Below are 15,133 nucleotides of genomic sequence, written 5' to 3' on the forward strand. Positions count from 1 at the left end.
TCCACCCAACTTCCAGCCCCAAAATCATCCATCCTTCTTTCCCCACTTCCCTGAGCCCAGACCACCTAATCCGGGAGATGGGAGGCTAAGGGTGGAGGGGTACCCAAATCTTCCCAACCCAGGGTACTGCCAGAGAAGGATAGCTACCCTTCCCGGGATCAGCCCAGGGGAGAAAACAGAACCCCGTATCAGCTTGAGCGGGTTTCACAGTTAGAGCGCCAGGTCCAAAATATGGCACACAAGCTGGGTCACCTGCTGAGGGCTCAGCAGAATCCCCAGATGAGCATGCCGGTGCAGAATGCCCCAAACTCTGGGCCTGGTGCTCCAGAACAATGACAGGGGCAGCACCCCAATAACCCACCGGGTCCCAGGGAGGAGGCACAAGGGGAAGGGGGGTGTGAAACCTCAGAGGAAGCTTCCTTCCCCACTTGAAAACAGCCCCTGGAAACCCAGGAACCGGAAACAAAATCTCCTACCCCTGAAAGTCTGCCGCCCAAGGAGCAGAGAGGAGGTAGGAGAAACAACGGACCCAAACAGACCCACTTTGAGGATGAGGTACAGATCTACCAATTTGAGGGAGAGGGATCCTCAGAAGATCCTGGGAAAAGGATCTTCTCCTTTAGAGATGGGGGAACTCCTCCCAAAGAAAAATCGGTCCCAAGGGATAAACAGACAGACTGGGTAGATGTGGGGACTGAGCTAGCGCCGCCCATCATCTCATCCCAGAATCAACAGCATCAAAATCCCCTGGTCCAAACCCATCCTAGTTACTGCCTCCAAAAAGGGGGCAGGGGGCAGAACCGGAACCAGGGGAACTCAAAATGTCTCCTATCTCCATTTGCCAACTTTTTCTTTCAGATTCCCAAGTCTCTTCACAGAATTGTGCCCAAATCTCTTCTCTTTCCTTGTCCAAAACCAGAAAATTAGCCCACCAGTTGTCCAAAAATGTGCAATAGCTGTGCACCCTTGAGGAGAAGGAGGAAAGATACTATGCCCGGGTACAAGTACAGAAGCAGGGTACAATTTTGGCACTGGTGGACACTGGATCCCAAGCTACCCTTCTGTCGAGAAGTGCCTTTGACAAATTAAATGCAGGAAGGGGGAAGAATTACTGTATTCCTCTCACCTCTCTTCCTGGACAACTTCAGAACTTTGACGGGAAGGAAATTCCCATCAAGGGGACTGCAGATCTGGACATTAAAATTGGGCGACACAAGATGAAACACCCGGTCATAGTAGTGACTCCAGAGGGCACCCCTTGTTTGCTAGGAAATGACCTCCTGAGAAGGTTGTCACCCCTAATAGATTGGGTAAACAAGGTCCTCTGGACCCAGACTAGCCGACCAATAAAATTAAAACAGAGTGTTACCCATGTTAGTTTAAACGGCACATGCCACATGGTTGAACAAAAATCTGACCAAGTAGAATTTCACTTCCAGAAGAACCAAATTCCAGACGTGACAGTAATAGCAGCAGGACAACAGACTGGTGATGGGGGGTCCTCTCTATTTCTGAAAATCAACCTTCCTTCCAGTTTAAGGTGGTATTCCACACTGGAAGGAAACACTCTGAAATTCTTTACTAATCCACAATCAGACATTCCCACTCCAATAGTCCAGAAAGATGTGAAATCAGCTCAGAGCCTGGCTGATATTGAGCAAATCGGAGAGCAGTTGTTCATCCCTGTTCAGTTAAATGATGGGAAGGACTCTGTTCTCGCCCGAGTGTGTGTGAACAACGGTAAGAGCTTCATCAGCAAAGCCATGTTCCACCAACTCCCAAAAGATCCAGCCATTCCCACATTCCAACTGATAGACAAATGGGAAATGGATCTGGAAACAACAATTCCAATCATCTCCTGCCAAGCAGGTGTATGCTCAAAATCTCCATTGGCAACAATAGCATAGTCCATAATTGTTGGGTCGTGCGAGAAGTCACTGCCGCCTTTTACTTAGGCTGTGACATTCTCAATCACTTTCCCATTAGTTTGGATCTAATAAACTTCAAAGCTTGGTCCCAGTTAGCGGATAATCCCATGGGCTTTGATGATCCAGAAAAAGCATTTAGGTCAGTTCAATTGCTACCTTATGCAGTTGAAATTCAGATTAAAGAGGAAGTCACCATCCCAGAAAGGACCCGACAATTCTCCCTGGAAGTGAAAGTTAAAAGAGGACAAAAATTGAAAAACCCTGATGCTTATATTCATCTAAATGCTTCTCTCCAACAGCAAGGGTTGGGGGTAAACCCAACACTGTTAGTCAATCTAGAACATGACACTATTCCAATAGAGGTGGATAACAGTGACTTAAAGTGTTTTACTCTAGCCGCAGGCACCATTATTGGAATGGCGGTTGATGACCGACATTTTTCCATTGATTTAGGAAATTAACAAGGACTGTTTTGACAGTGACAGTGATGACAACACAACACCAGACAGGATATTTACCCGGCATGGGGGGAACTTCCTGGTGTACTCTTCCTGCCCTTATGGTAAGGAAGATGTGACTTGTGACTTCAGAGGGGATGAGGTGATTTTCCAGGTCCATGAGGGCTGCCTTTCCCACCTGAAGCCTCCAGTCCAAATCAGCACTCTGACCAGGGACTTCTCCACCCAGCTGGAGGAGGCCGCTGAGATAGCAAAACCAGAAGTCTTTCCAGGCTTCAGGCAGATGGTTGAAGAGAGAGTCAACCTAGCTGATGCCTGTGTGACTCTGGAGCAGAAGCAAAAGTTGAAACAAGTTTTCTTGGATTCCCAAGATCTCTTTGCGGTCGACTCATATGACTGTGCTCGTACCGACATCCACACAACAATTCCCACGGACCCTGGCATGACTCCAGTGTTTGTGAAGCAATATTGCTTGCCTCTCGCATCCATGGAGTCCCTTACTGAAATAATTAAGAACCTTGAGTCCCGGGGGATAATCTGTCCAGTACACAGCACATTCAATAATTGGGTGCTGGGAATATTGAAGCCAAACGGCCAGTGGAGACTCTGCGCCGACCTTAGGGGGCTCAATAAACGGGTCTATACTTCCCGATGGCCTCTTCCCTACATTGACCAAGGGCTGGCTCAGATCCAGGGGTCACAGGTATTCACTGCAATAGACCTGAGCAATAGATACTGGACTGTGCCTGTCAGTAGGGAGGACCAATACAAGCTGGCTTTACCTTTGGGGGCCAGCAGTACACATGGACCCGGACTCCCTTCGGATACCTCAACTCCGGAAATGAATTCAACATTTTCCTACACAACGCCATGCCCAACCTGGGTGCGAGAGATAACCTGGCTTATGTAGATGATGTCCTCATCAAAAGTTCATCTGTTGAGGAACACATAGCGGAGATCCGTTATGTTCTGACCCAGTTGAGGGCCGCCGGAACAAAACTTTCCTTTCAGAAAGCACAGTGGTGTAGAACACGTGTTAATTTCTTGGGGCATGAGATTACTCCTCAGGGTCTCTGTCCCCAGGAAAAGAAAGTGGAAGCACTCCAGAAACTGAAAGACCCCACAACTCTGTGGGAAATAAGGAGCCTCCTTGGACTGACTAACTACAGCAGAAAGTTCATTGAGGGCTATGCAGAGATCACCAGACCCCTGATTCATCTCTTGAAGGGGGGGTCAAGTGGGAATGGGGTCCAGAACAATCCGAGGCAGTAAGACAGCTCAAAAGAAGCCTCTCACGAGCGCCTTGCCTAGCTTACCCTGTCAGAAATAAGGAGTCTTTCTTGGAGACAGGGTTCTCTAATACATGCTTGACTGCAGTATTATATCAAAAGCATGACAAGGTCAATAAAGTAATCTCCTATGCGAGCGAAACTTTATCCTCTGTGGAGGAAAAATTCAACGATTGTGAGAAGGCATTCCTGGCAATGGTGTGGGCATTGAAGAATTACCACCCGTTTATCCAGGGGGAACACATCATAGTGGAGACTCCACACCAGCTTCTGCAATATCTCCAAAGTGACAGAATCTGGGCCGGAAATGTGAGTAATACCCGAATTACTTCCTGGATTCTGTCAATGCAAGGCTTTCCTGTGGAGGTCAGATATGGGCAAAACAAGAAGAGTCCCCTCGCGCAAGGTCTGGCTGACTTGCATGATTGTGCCAGAGAAAACTGTCTAGAGGACGAAAGTCTAGAAATCAAGGACAACATGGAGGCATACCTTAATTCCCCACAAAAAGTCTATGAAGAAGACAAGTGTGAGGGAATGCCCACTGTCTAAGTGGATGGTTGCTCTTACCATGTTGACAACAACGGGGAAAAAGAACTTGTGGCCGGCGTAGGGAGTGCATTGGTGAATGAGTCCCCAGAACCCTCTGCTGGGTACAAGATTGGTCCCCGAAATATTCAGGTGGCAGAGTTGATGGCTGTGCATCAAGCCATCCTCACTGCTGTCCAACATCAACTCCACAAACTGGTCATAATCACAGATTCGGATTATGTACGGAACGTGTTCGTGGAGCACCTGGTTAATTGGAAAACCAGAGGCATGTTGTGTGCTAATGACAAACCCTTGAAACATGGGAAGTTAATCCAAAACATTGATGATCTGGTCACCTCGAACGGGATGACCATCTACTGGAAAAAGATCAAGGGTCATTCCAAAGTAGAGGGACCAGACAAAACTGGAAATGACTTAGCTGATCAGCTGGCCAAAACCGGGGCCATCCAAGGGAATCTAATAGAGATTGAGTCCCTGTTGGGGGAGATCCAGGTCACTTCTTTCACTAGGTCCCAGACAAATGCTCACAATGATCTTTCAACTGCACAATGGAGTAAGGAGACCCCAGATGCTGATTTGATTACGGCTCAGAAGGAGGATCCAATAATTGGTAAGTTTTACAAACACATTGAGGACCCTGAGAACTTTCCCCTGACGGTTACCAATTACATTGGGAAAGAGGACCTTAGAGTGTTGATGAAATGTCCAAAAATGTTCCGAATCCTAGACGGTTTGTCGGTAAAGAAATCCGAAGCTAGCCATGATCAGTAGGTAGTTCCTACCCCATTCCGAAGCCTGATGTTAAGTCACGCTCATGATGTGGCCACCACCGGTCATAGGGGGTTTCAGACAACACTTGAGATCTTAACAGAGGTTGCATACTGGCCACACATGGAGCAGGACCTCGGCCAATACTTGAAGGGGTGTCTCGCGTGTGCACAATTTCAGCTATATCCCGCACACACCGTGCACCTCTCCAAAAGAGAGGGATGACCCTGCCATGGTCAGATTTGCAAGTCGACTTCATAGGGCCCGTGATTCGCTCCTCTAGGGGAAATAAGTACATGTTGACTGTGACATGCTTATTTACCAAATGGGTGGAATGTCTCCCAGCCCCAAACTGCAAGGCAGAAACAGCAGGTGCCCTGATGATCAATCACATCTTTTCGCGTTTTGGACTACCCCAAAGGATTGAGTCAGACAGAGGTAGCCATTTCACCAGTGAAGTAATGACAAAGATGTGGGAGATAATGGGGGTTAAAAGGAAGCTACACATTGCTTACTGGCCAGCCTCTTCTGGTGCAGTGGAATGTTACAACAAAACCATTGTGAGCATCTTGAAAAAGTTTGTGGCAGATTCTGGGCCAAGTTGGTATATCTGATTACCTCTGGTCCTAATGGCCATCAGATCTACCCCTTCATCTGCAACTAAAATGTCACCGTTTGAGCTGATGACTGGAAGGAGGATGGTGCTTCCCCAGCATTTGCTCTACAGGACCCAAGAGCAGACATTGATCAATGCCTCCACAACTCATGCGCATGTTGAAAATTTAAGGCAACACCTCCAACTTGCTTTTGCCTATGCTCAGCGAAACCTAGAAAGATCAGCCGATAGCATGAAGACTCACTATGATTTGAAGACTACTAGGAAAGAATACAATGTGGGAGACCGGGTCTATCTATACGATTTCCAAAGGAACCAGACCAAACAGTGAAAATGTATGCCTACATGGAAGGGACCTTTTGAAATTGTAGACAAGATCTCACCAGTCGCCTACAAGATCTGCATCCCCAAAGGCAGTTTGGCGGAAGGGGAAGACAAGTGGGTCCATATTAATCAGCTAAAGTGTTGCCATCCCAGGCACACTTTTCAGCAACTGGAGGTGTCCTCTGCAATTCCAGAGGGGGCCGCTCCAGATTAATACATTTCCAACCCTAAAATATTCCACATATAGTCTCTAAAATATTATGATAAGAATGCAAATGTCTCCTGATTTAAAAAAATGTACATGTTCGCCCCACCGCATTAATAGTGGTGGGGAAATGTCTACGCATATGTTTCTGCCGCTTTTGCTTTGTCATCCTAGGAGAGATAAACCATGGATACTGACCAAAGAGGATGACCCAGGGACCTGGAGCAAAGATCCGAGGGGCCCGGGGTACCGCCCATTACTCCCATCAGGACCGACGATGAGAACTGATCGATCTACCCTGATGGAGGAAAAGATGCTGAACTTTGCCATCTGCGGAATCAGAAGAAGATGAGGCCAACATCCCAGATCTTGCGAGTTCCATCGATGAAAGATCAGAATGGCCATCGCAAGAGGGGGGCTTGTGGGATGTTTCACCCACCATCCAAGCCCTGCAACATAATTGTGCATTACTGGCAGCGGAAACATCGTAATGGCCGCCGGAAAGCATGCTGCTTGCCAGAAATATCCAAAAATGCACAGGGAAAACATGAAAAATAGGGTTGCCCTCCATTTTGCCTCTGTCAATGTTAATACAGGAGACCATTGCCCAACCCTATCCTTTGGCTGCACACAGAGCAAAACTAGTACAAACGAATATGGTGCTTTTCAAAATCCGTTTTAATTGATGTCAAAAATTGCTAAAATCATGGGCACAAAACCACCAAACAAAAAAATCCAACTTCTGGTTGCGTGTTCTACATTACTCTACTGCAGAATCCACATCAATACAATGTTAGCAAGGATCATATGCCATCAAGTAAAATCCCCTTTTTGAAATGTATTCATTCAAGACAGCTGCCAAAAATGGGTGCAATACCACTGTTTGCCACTGACCAGCACTGGTGATCTAAACTCTGACAGGAGACCTGTATTTCAGGAGCTGAAAAGGAACCTGAGTTAGCTGGGACTTCAAAGCCTTGCTTGTCCCCGGGAAGTCTTCACACCTCAGAACTCCACACAAGAAGGCAGGAAATCACAAGTTTCTGTTAATCAAATGGAGAGTGGCACCCTGGTATGCTGACCTCAGTCAAGACAATAGACTCTTTCAGTTAAACAGAATATGCTAATTTGGGTGTGCCTGAACAACTGCTCTGGGGGAAGGAAAGACATCTGTTCTCTCTGAGTCAGAACCAAGCTCCTGGAGGCGGGGACAAACAAATGGGTTTACTGAATGGGAGGCAAATGTATATTTTATTAAATTGCTTATAAAATATTGTATCAAGCTGACAGAAATGTACAATTTGGGGATTCTTAATATGAAAAATGCACCCACAATTTGAGACTAAGCTCAACTGTGTACGATGTTATGAGACCAAACCCCATAATTATTAATATTGCAGACACTGGGATTACACTAGAGAATTGAAAACTAACTGTGATGTGCCCAGAGAGGGTGGGTACCTCCGTGGAAGATTTGATGAAAAACCAATATGGCGAAACCCACTAAAAGCCCGAAATGTTGTTGTTTCTGAACCCAAGCTCGTAGAAACATGTGCCTTGAACCGAACTGTACCTTAAGTAATCGATGATGTGTACATGTAATTTCAACAACTTGTGTATCTGGGAAATATGTGTTTTGGGTAAAATTGATTTCCTATAAGAAACCAAAGGATAGTGTTCTTTCCTTAAAGCCATAAAAATGATACCTGATGACACAGGATGATTCACAACTCCATTCTCCAGTCAGGGCACAGAAAATCCTCTAACCTATCAGGATCCTCAGAGGGTTGGGCATAGAAAGTCAGCCTTCCCACCCACTTTCAAAAGAGATAAAAAGAACCACTGAAACCCAGATAGGGACTGCTCTTTCCACTTTTTTGCGCAGCACTTTGCTGGACGACTTCAAATCCAGATAATATCCAGAGACCAAAACTTAGAATCCAGACTCCATAACTTGTAGCAGAGAGGCCTAGTCCACAAGCTGAATCCTTTTCAGAGGCCCCAGAATCCAGCAACCTAACCAAACTATTCAACAACCGGGGCAATCCTGACCAAATCTGTGACAAAGTCGCATTCCAGTCCAAAACTAGGAGTGAGTATCAAGAACTGTACAGAACCAATCTCTTAGCTTAAAGTAATCTTATCCCATCCATTTCAACCTGTCCAGAACTACATAGAAATCGTGTTTCCATTCTGGAATTTCAAAGCTGCAAAAGTGTCATCTGTCATTCTGAAATCTTGACTTAATTTCTGAAAATCTACTTCCACAAAAACAGCCGTATCTTTTGACTAGTTTTTCCGTAATCTCGATCGACGCACTCGGAAAAAGTGCTGTGAATTGCAATTTAACTCAATTTCACCACTTGTAAAAATAGCAGCTTCTTGCTTTCCACTGCTGAAATTCGTTTTCACTCTGATAATCATTCCTGAATCATTGCTAGTGTTGACCTGAACAAATTCAAAGTAGCTATCACCTACCCTGAATCTCCTATAGGGAATTAATATCATTTTTAGCATATTTTTCACTTCATTGCAAATCACATGTAAAAGTATTTTTGACTGTTTAAAAGCATACCGGTTGCTCTAAGCTTGCTAGGGGGGAACTGGAATTTGAACTGCATTTTGATTGTATTCCTGAACACCTGTGTGCCCTCATTTCCATCTCTTCACATTGCATAGGGGGGGAGTGAATTGTCACAAGGAAAGGTGATCATATTATCTCTTGTTGAAACCATATCAGTTTATTTCTGTGTCATAACCAGTCGTAGACACATAGACACACAATTACATTCATATACCCAAGCAAGCATGCATACAAACATCCCACAAAAACACTTAATTTAGGTCTTCCCTTCTATCTTCACGCATCATGGCCAAAGCACCAGGCTGTAGCCTGTGCCAGATGGGAAATAATCCAGGCGTGCAGTGCCATCGCATCCCATAAGAACACAGTCCCATGGCACACAGGTGCAGCACCACACAGCAATGTAGTTTGCTAGTCAGCCTATCCATTGAGATGTGGTGCGCTTTATTTATTTTTAAACTAAATTAAGCTGCTTCATTTATTAAAAATAATAATTATGTGAGTGATGCCAACTGTGGGGGAGGCAAGGGTGGACACACCAGGCATCAGGGAGGAGCCAGGTGTGACGGCTGACCCTTCTACCCTCACCCTGTCTCCACCACCATAAAACTGGCTCCCTCGTTAACCCAATATCTGCCTCAGCAGAGACATACAAAAACAATGCAATCATGCATAGCAATGGCTAAGTTATGTTATGTTATGTTAGCTATGCTTGTAGAGCGCTCTATCACCAGGGGGCATCATGATACTGAATGGAGAAAGACGGGACAGGCTAATGCAAAAATCGTAGAACAAGATGGTTTTAAGCTGGCGCGGAAACAGGCGTGGAGCGAGCACAGGAGCTTATTCAATAGAACTGCATCAGAAACCGAAAAGGCATGGCCGCCGATTCTGGCACATGAAACCTACGGACGTCGATCTACAAATCAGAGGTATAGCGCAGGACGCTAGCCTGTCTGTAACAACAGACCTTTTTCTGCAAAAAACTCAGCACTGAGATCATAAAAGGCCTGGTGCACAATGCAGAGACTTAAATTGACTTTGACCACTAACAGGAATCCAATGAAGGCAGCCAAAAGGACCTGCGACCATTTCTGCAGAACCACACTACGGCAATGATAATTGGGAAGAAATGTCTGAATGCAAGTGCTCAAGTGGACAAAGTTCACAAATGGTACATTAGCGAAGTATAAAGATAAGTCTTGGGAGAATAGCTCAGGGGCAACGTGCTATCCTTGGAAGCAAGACGCCACGAGCAACACAGGTTCGATCCCCGGGTCTGCACTTAGAAACCTCTGGGTATTAAGCAAATTATAAATAACCATCATATCATATCAAGACCAAGGCTTGTGAGCCGTCAGTGTGGACCGCACACCCTCCTGCCCAAGTAGGGTCAGTCTTCTTATATGTATGTTTGTTCTGTTTCAAAACTTCCCAATCTTCAAAAATTATTTGTTGACCACTTTTTTGTATGAGCATATGTTCTATTTATTTTACTTTGCAACACCAAAACTTGGTTTGTTAATTTAAGAGGCATAAAAGGAACATGTGTATGGCCTATGCATTTCGGACTACTGTCCTTCTTCGGGGCCACATGTTCTGACCTTTCTTTTTAAAACAATCACATACTTTTAATGTAAGTTTAGATATACACCGTCTATATCCATACATTATACAACACATGGCATGTACGCATCATTAATATTGTGATAACGGAGAATGCAGTTGTTAAAATGGATACAGTAACCGGGTGCCCACAGTAGACATACCAACATATAATCACATATAGGTGGAGAAAAAACACACAACTATCCAAAATTATTCTCTTTGTACACACTGTTCAAATCTAAAAATACCTGTTTACATATTGTTAATTCAGTGTTATCAATCTGTTTGATTTTGTTACGGTCAAAATTGTGTTCATAATCCATGTTTATTATTTCTTTTAGTGTCACCTTATGCTAGACACCCTTACTGCGGTGTGCCTCCGTGTGATTACGTGCTTGCTCGTTTCTACTAACGTTTGTGACTTTATTTTTCATGTTACCATATTATTAGTATGTGCATAATCTAATCATTTCAGTGACTGGTGTCCAAAATGGATAGCGGTCCTAGTGACCATGATGTGATAATGTACATAGATCACTAACCTGTGATCTAGAGGAGGCGTGTATCTCCCGTCTCTATCAAATGCTGTATACTATAGGAAGTCAAATGTTGCACGTCAGATCATTATACATGAAATATACTGAAATATACTGCTGATTCATAACTCAAGCCTTACAATAGTTTATGAACCACTTAACTCTTACCGTGTGTTTTTCTGCATACTATTCGGCAACCCGAGCTGTCATGTCTCTGATCGTTTAGTATACTCGGTTGTCATCGAAATGACAATGCTTCTCTTTGTTTCACTCAATGGGCCTCATTACGACCCTGGCGGAAATTGACTGACCGGACCGCAACAGCGTAAATAGCGTTTCCGCCATTGCACGAAGGAGCAAAGTGCGGCCAATCACGACCCATCGGGCACGAGCATTACGCCATGGCGGAATCCTAAAGGCTGCGATGGCGGAAATGACCCCAAAACGGCCCTTACCGCCGCCGTACGCTGCACCAGGTGCAATACCGCCACCCATCTTAGCGGTCACCGTAATGAGCGGTCACCGTAACGAGCGTGCACCGCAAATTACGGCCACCGTAAATATACGGAAACGGAAGTAAAAGCATGTGGCCGGAACGGGAAACAGCACGCCGCACAACTATAAAATCCGAATCCCAACACAACCATAAAAATCCGACCCTGACACACATCCCAACCCGTTAGCAACCCCAGTCAAAAAAATAAATATGGGAAAGGTAGCCAAGAAAGCGTGTGACCGCAAGCGGCAGGTACACTTCTCCCGAGAGGAACTGACCGTGCTCACCGAGACCCTCCAGGAAAATGCCGCCGTCGTCTTCTCCAGTCAAATGACCAGGACGGCCCTTGCCAACAAGAAGGCCATATGGGCCCTGGTGACACAGCGCGTAAGTGCGGTGGGGACAACACCCCGCACGCCACAGCAATGTCGCAAGCGGTGGGACGACCTGCGGATCCGCGTACGCAGCATACTTTCTGCGAACAGGAACATCGCCACCGCTACCGGGGGGGGTTCAGAGTCGCCCATCAAGTTGACCCCCTGGGAGGAAATCTGCGCCTCCACCATAGGAATGGAGAGCATAGAGGGAGTCGGAGGGATGGAGAAAGGAGTGCCGACATCCGGAGAATCAGGTAGGTTGGCCAAGAGAAACAATGCGAAATCCACAAACCACGAACATGTGCAGTACCATGTGACCCCATAGTGCAATACATACTTTGCCCTGACAGCGCCCTCTAAAAGTCAGAATGAACAAACAAATCAATCAAGAAGCCATAAACAACCCCTACATGTGCAGCATGCACCCCCTAACTGCAGGCAGCCAAATGAATGCATCCTCAATCCACACGAAAATGAGACCACCTCCAAGGCCCAGTCCCAAATCAGCCTCATGTACCACCCCAATGCATTTGATACGTTGCCATTCCAAATCCGACAGACCCATAACTAACGCTCGCCCCTCTCTACTCCACCACAGGGTCCGATACCAACGACGAGCTGCAGGACACCCCTACCAGCACGCCTGCAAAGAGGGCCAGGACCAACGTCCCAAGAGCCTCCACCTCAGGTGCAAGGATCAAGACACGGCAGCAGCAGGAATCAAGTGGCAGCACACTGGAGGGGACTGCAACAGGCACCCCAGCAGCCAGCAAGTCCACAACCCCAGCACCACAGGTCCCCCCCAAGAACGTATCTGATGGCACTGCCTCTGGTGGTAGCAGCACCATAGGTGACACAGCTGTCATGCCAGCATGCTCCGACACGGAAAACAGTGCTGGCGACGTAGGTACCATCCATGACCTTTCCCAATCCCCCTGCATGTTCCATCCCCTACACCATGACGAAACCACGCAGGGGCACCCTGAAGACGACGACTGGCCAACCCCCACAAGTCCTGTGCCAAGGCAACATGTGTTGAGCAGCCCCCCTGTCACACCACCGCAAATGTCCATGGCCCAGCAGAGGCAACAGTCCCTCGACCTGCTGATCGAGCAACAGCAGGAAGCGTCCACGCTACTCAAGGACCATGCAAATGAATGCGGGGGTTCCAGGGCAGCCATGGAAACATCCACCGAGACACTCAGGGCACAAATAGAGAAAAGTAGTGAGAGCCTCAGGGGAGAAATGGAGAGAAGCACCGAGAGCCTGAGAGCACAAATGGAGAAAAGCACCGAGAGCCTGAGGGGGGAACTGCATGCGACGTCCAAAGACGTTTGTGCTGAACTTGCTGCTGTGCGCCGTGTGCTCTCGGAGCTCTCACAAACCCTCAGAGACATGCATGGACGCGAGCAGGCAGAGACATCATCCGTGGCAAGTTCCGTCCAGGGCAGCCCCCAACGCAGATCTGGCAGGAACCTGCGCTCCACGGGCAGGGGTGCCCCTGATACCCGTAGAGGGGGCTTGCAATAGCGTCTACCCACGGACAGCATGCATAATTGGACACTGGTGTTGGGGGGGGAGGTAGTAGGGTGGAGGGGGTGTGTTGGGCTTCACTGGGTGGCGGGTCCATAGGGTGTATAAATCAAATCACATTAACAATACAGCACCTCATTATCATCCAATGACATGTGTGGACATTGATATTTGCGTACGAGGCCTTCATAGGCGTACAGTCCACAATGTGCCTGTACTACACACACACAGTGCCACAGGTCCCCTTTCCGTGTAATAGGCACCATGCGTGGTTGCTAGAAGCATGCATCTATGATGCTCTGTCGGATTGCACGTACATCCTGTGCCTCATGGACTCCTTGAGGTGCCTCCACATCCCCACCCTCATCATCATCATCATCTTCAGGTGCATGCAGTACAGCGTCAGGGGGCATGGGCACATTCCTACGTATGCACATGTTGTGCAGCATGACACATGCCATGACCATCTTAGAAACCTTCTCATGGCTGTACATGAGTGCCCCGCCAGACCTGCTGAGGCTGCGGAAACGAGCCTTCAGTAGGCCGAATGCCTGTTCAATGACCACACGGGTACGTGAGTGGGCATGGTTGTAGTCCTCCTCATGCTCGTTCTGTGGGTTCCGGATTGGTGTAAGGAGCCATCTCTTCAGTGGATACCCGGCATCACCTGTATGAGACGAATAAAGGGTGTCAGTGGAATGATAGTGCTAAGTAGCCCCCCCCCCCCCTGCAAGGTCATTGACGCATCAAATGGGCCACGATGTCATGCATGGAATGAGACTCACCGAGTAGCCAGGATCTGTGCCCTGCGTGTCGCTCCATGTAGCGTGGTATTCTTGTGTTCCTCAGGACCATAGAATCATGGGTAGATCCTGGAAATCTGGCACAACAATGCGTAAATATCTTGTTGGAGTCACACACCATTTGCACATTGATTGAATGAAATTGTTTCCGGTTGCGGTACTGGACCTCCATGGCATGTGGGACAACCAATTCAACATGGGTGCAGTCGATGGCACCAATGCAACCCGGGATGCCGCCAAGTGCATGGAATCCCACTTTAGCGTTGGTAATCTCCTGGTACGTGCGTGGTAGTGTGATGTGGTCGTCGGCGTGCTTCAGGAGGGCATCGTGCACTTGGAAGAGTGTCCGTGAGAACAGTGGCTGTGAAATGCCATGCAACTGTCCCACTGTGTGCTGGTAGGTGCCTGTGGCCAGGAAGTGGAGTGCAGACACCACCTTCAGTAGGGGTGGGATGGCGGTTGGGCTATCTATCATGCTCACGAGGTCAGCATGTGTCATGTCCACAATGGCGATTATGGTGTCCCGGTCCAAACGGTAGAGGGTGTGGATCTGCTCAGCAGTGAGGTTGAACGGATCGGCTCGGAGGCGTGGGATTGCGGGCCGCCTGCGTGGTGGTAGTGGCAGTGCTTGTGGGCCTTGCTGACCCTGCCTTGCCCTCCTCCTCCTCCTTCTCCTCCGTCTCCCCTGTGCGCCCGGTTGTTGTACCTGTTGTTGTTCGTCGTCTTCTTGTAGTTGTAGCACTTGCAGTGCTATCTGGTACCCCAGGCCCAACATCGCTAGTCCTGCCGGTAGCATTTTGGAGTGGGAGTGGTTGTGGGAGGGGTTTGGGTCTGCAATATATGTGCTGTCGGCCTGTATGGCCTCCACCTGTGCTGATTGAATGAATCTGTGGCAGATGCAATCCCTTCTGGCCGAGCACGTCCCGCACGTAAGGCTGCATTTGGCCGCATGGCATCTTGGGATTTGATTCATGTATCAAATCCCGATGGCAGTGTGATGTACTTTGACTGATCTTCATGCTATGCTCCCATTGTAACACATGCTATGATTGCAGCCGC

Source organism: Ambystoma mexicanum, chromosome 3q (assembly GCF_040938575.1).
Source record: "Ambystoma mexicanum isolate Mex_15411 chromosome 3q, UKY_AmexF1_1, whole genome shotgun sequence".
NCBI lineage: Eukaryota > Metazoa > Chordata > Amphibia > Caudata > Ambystomatidae > Ambystoma > Ambystoma mexicanum.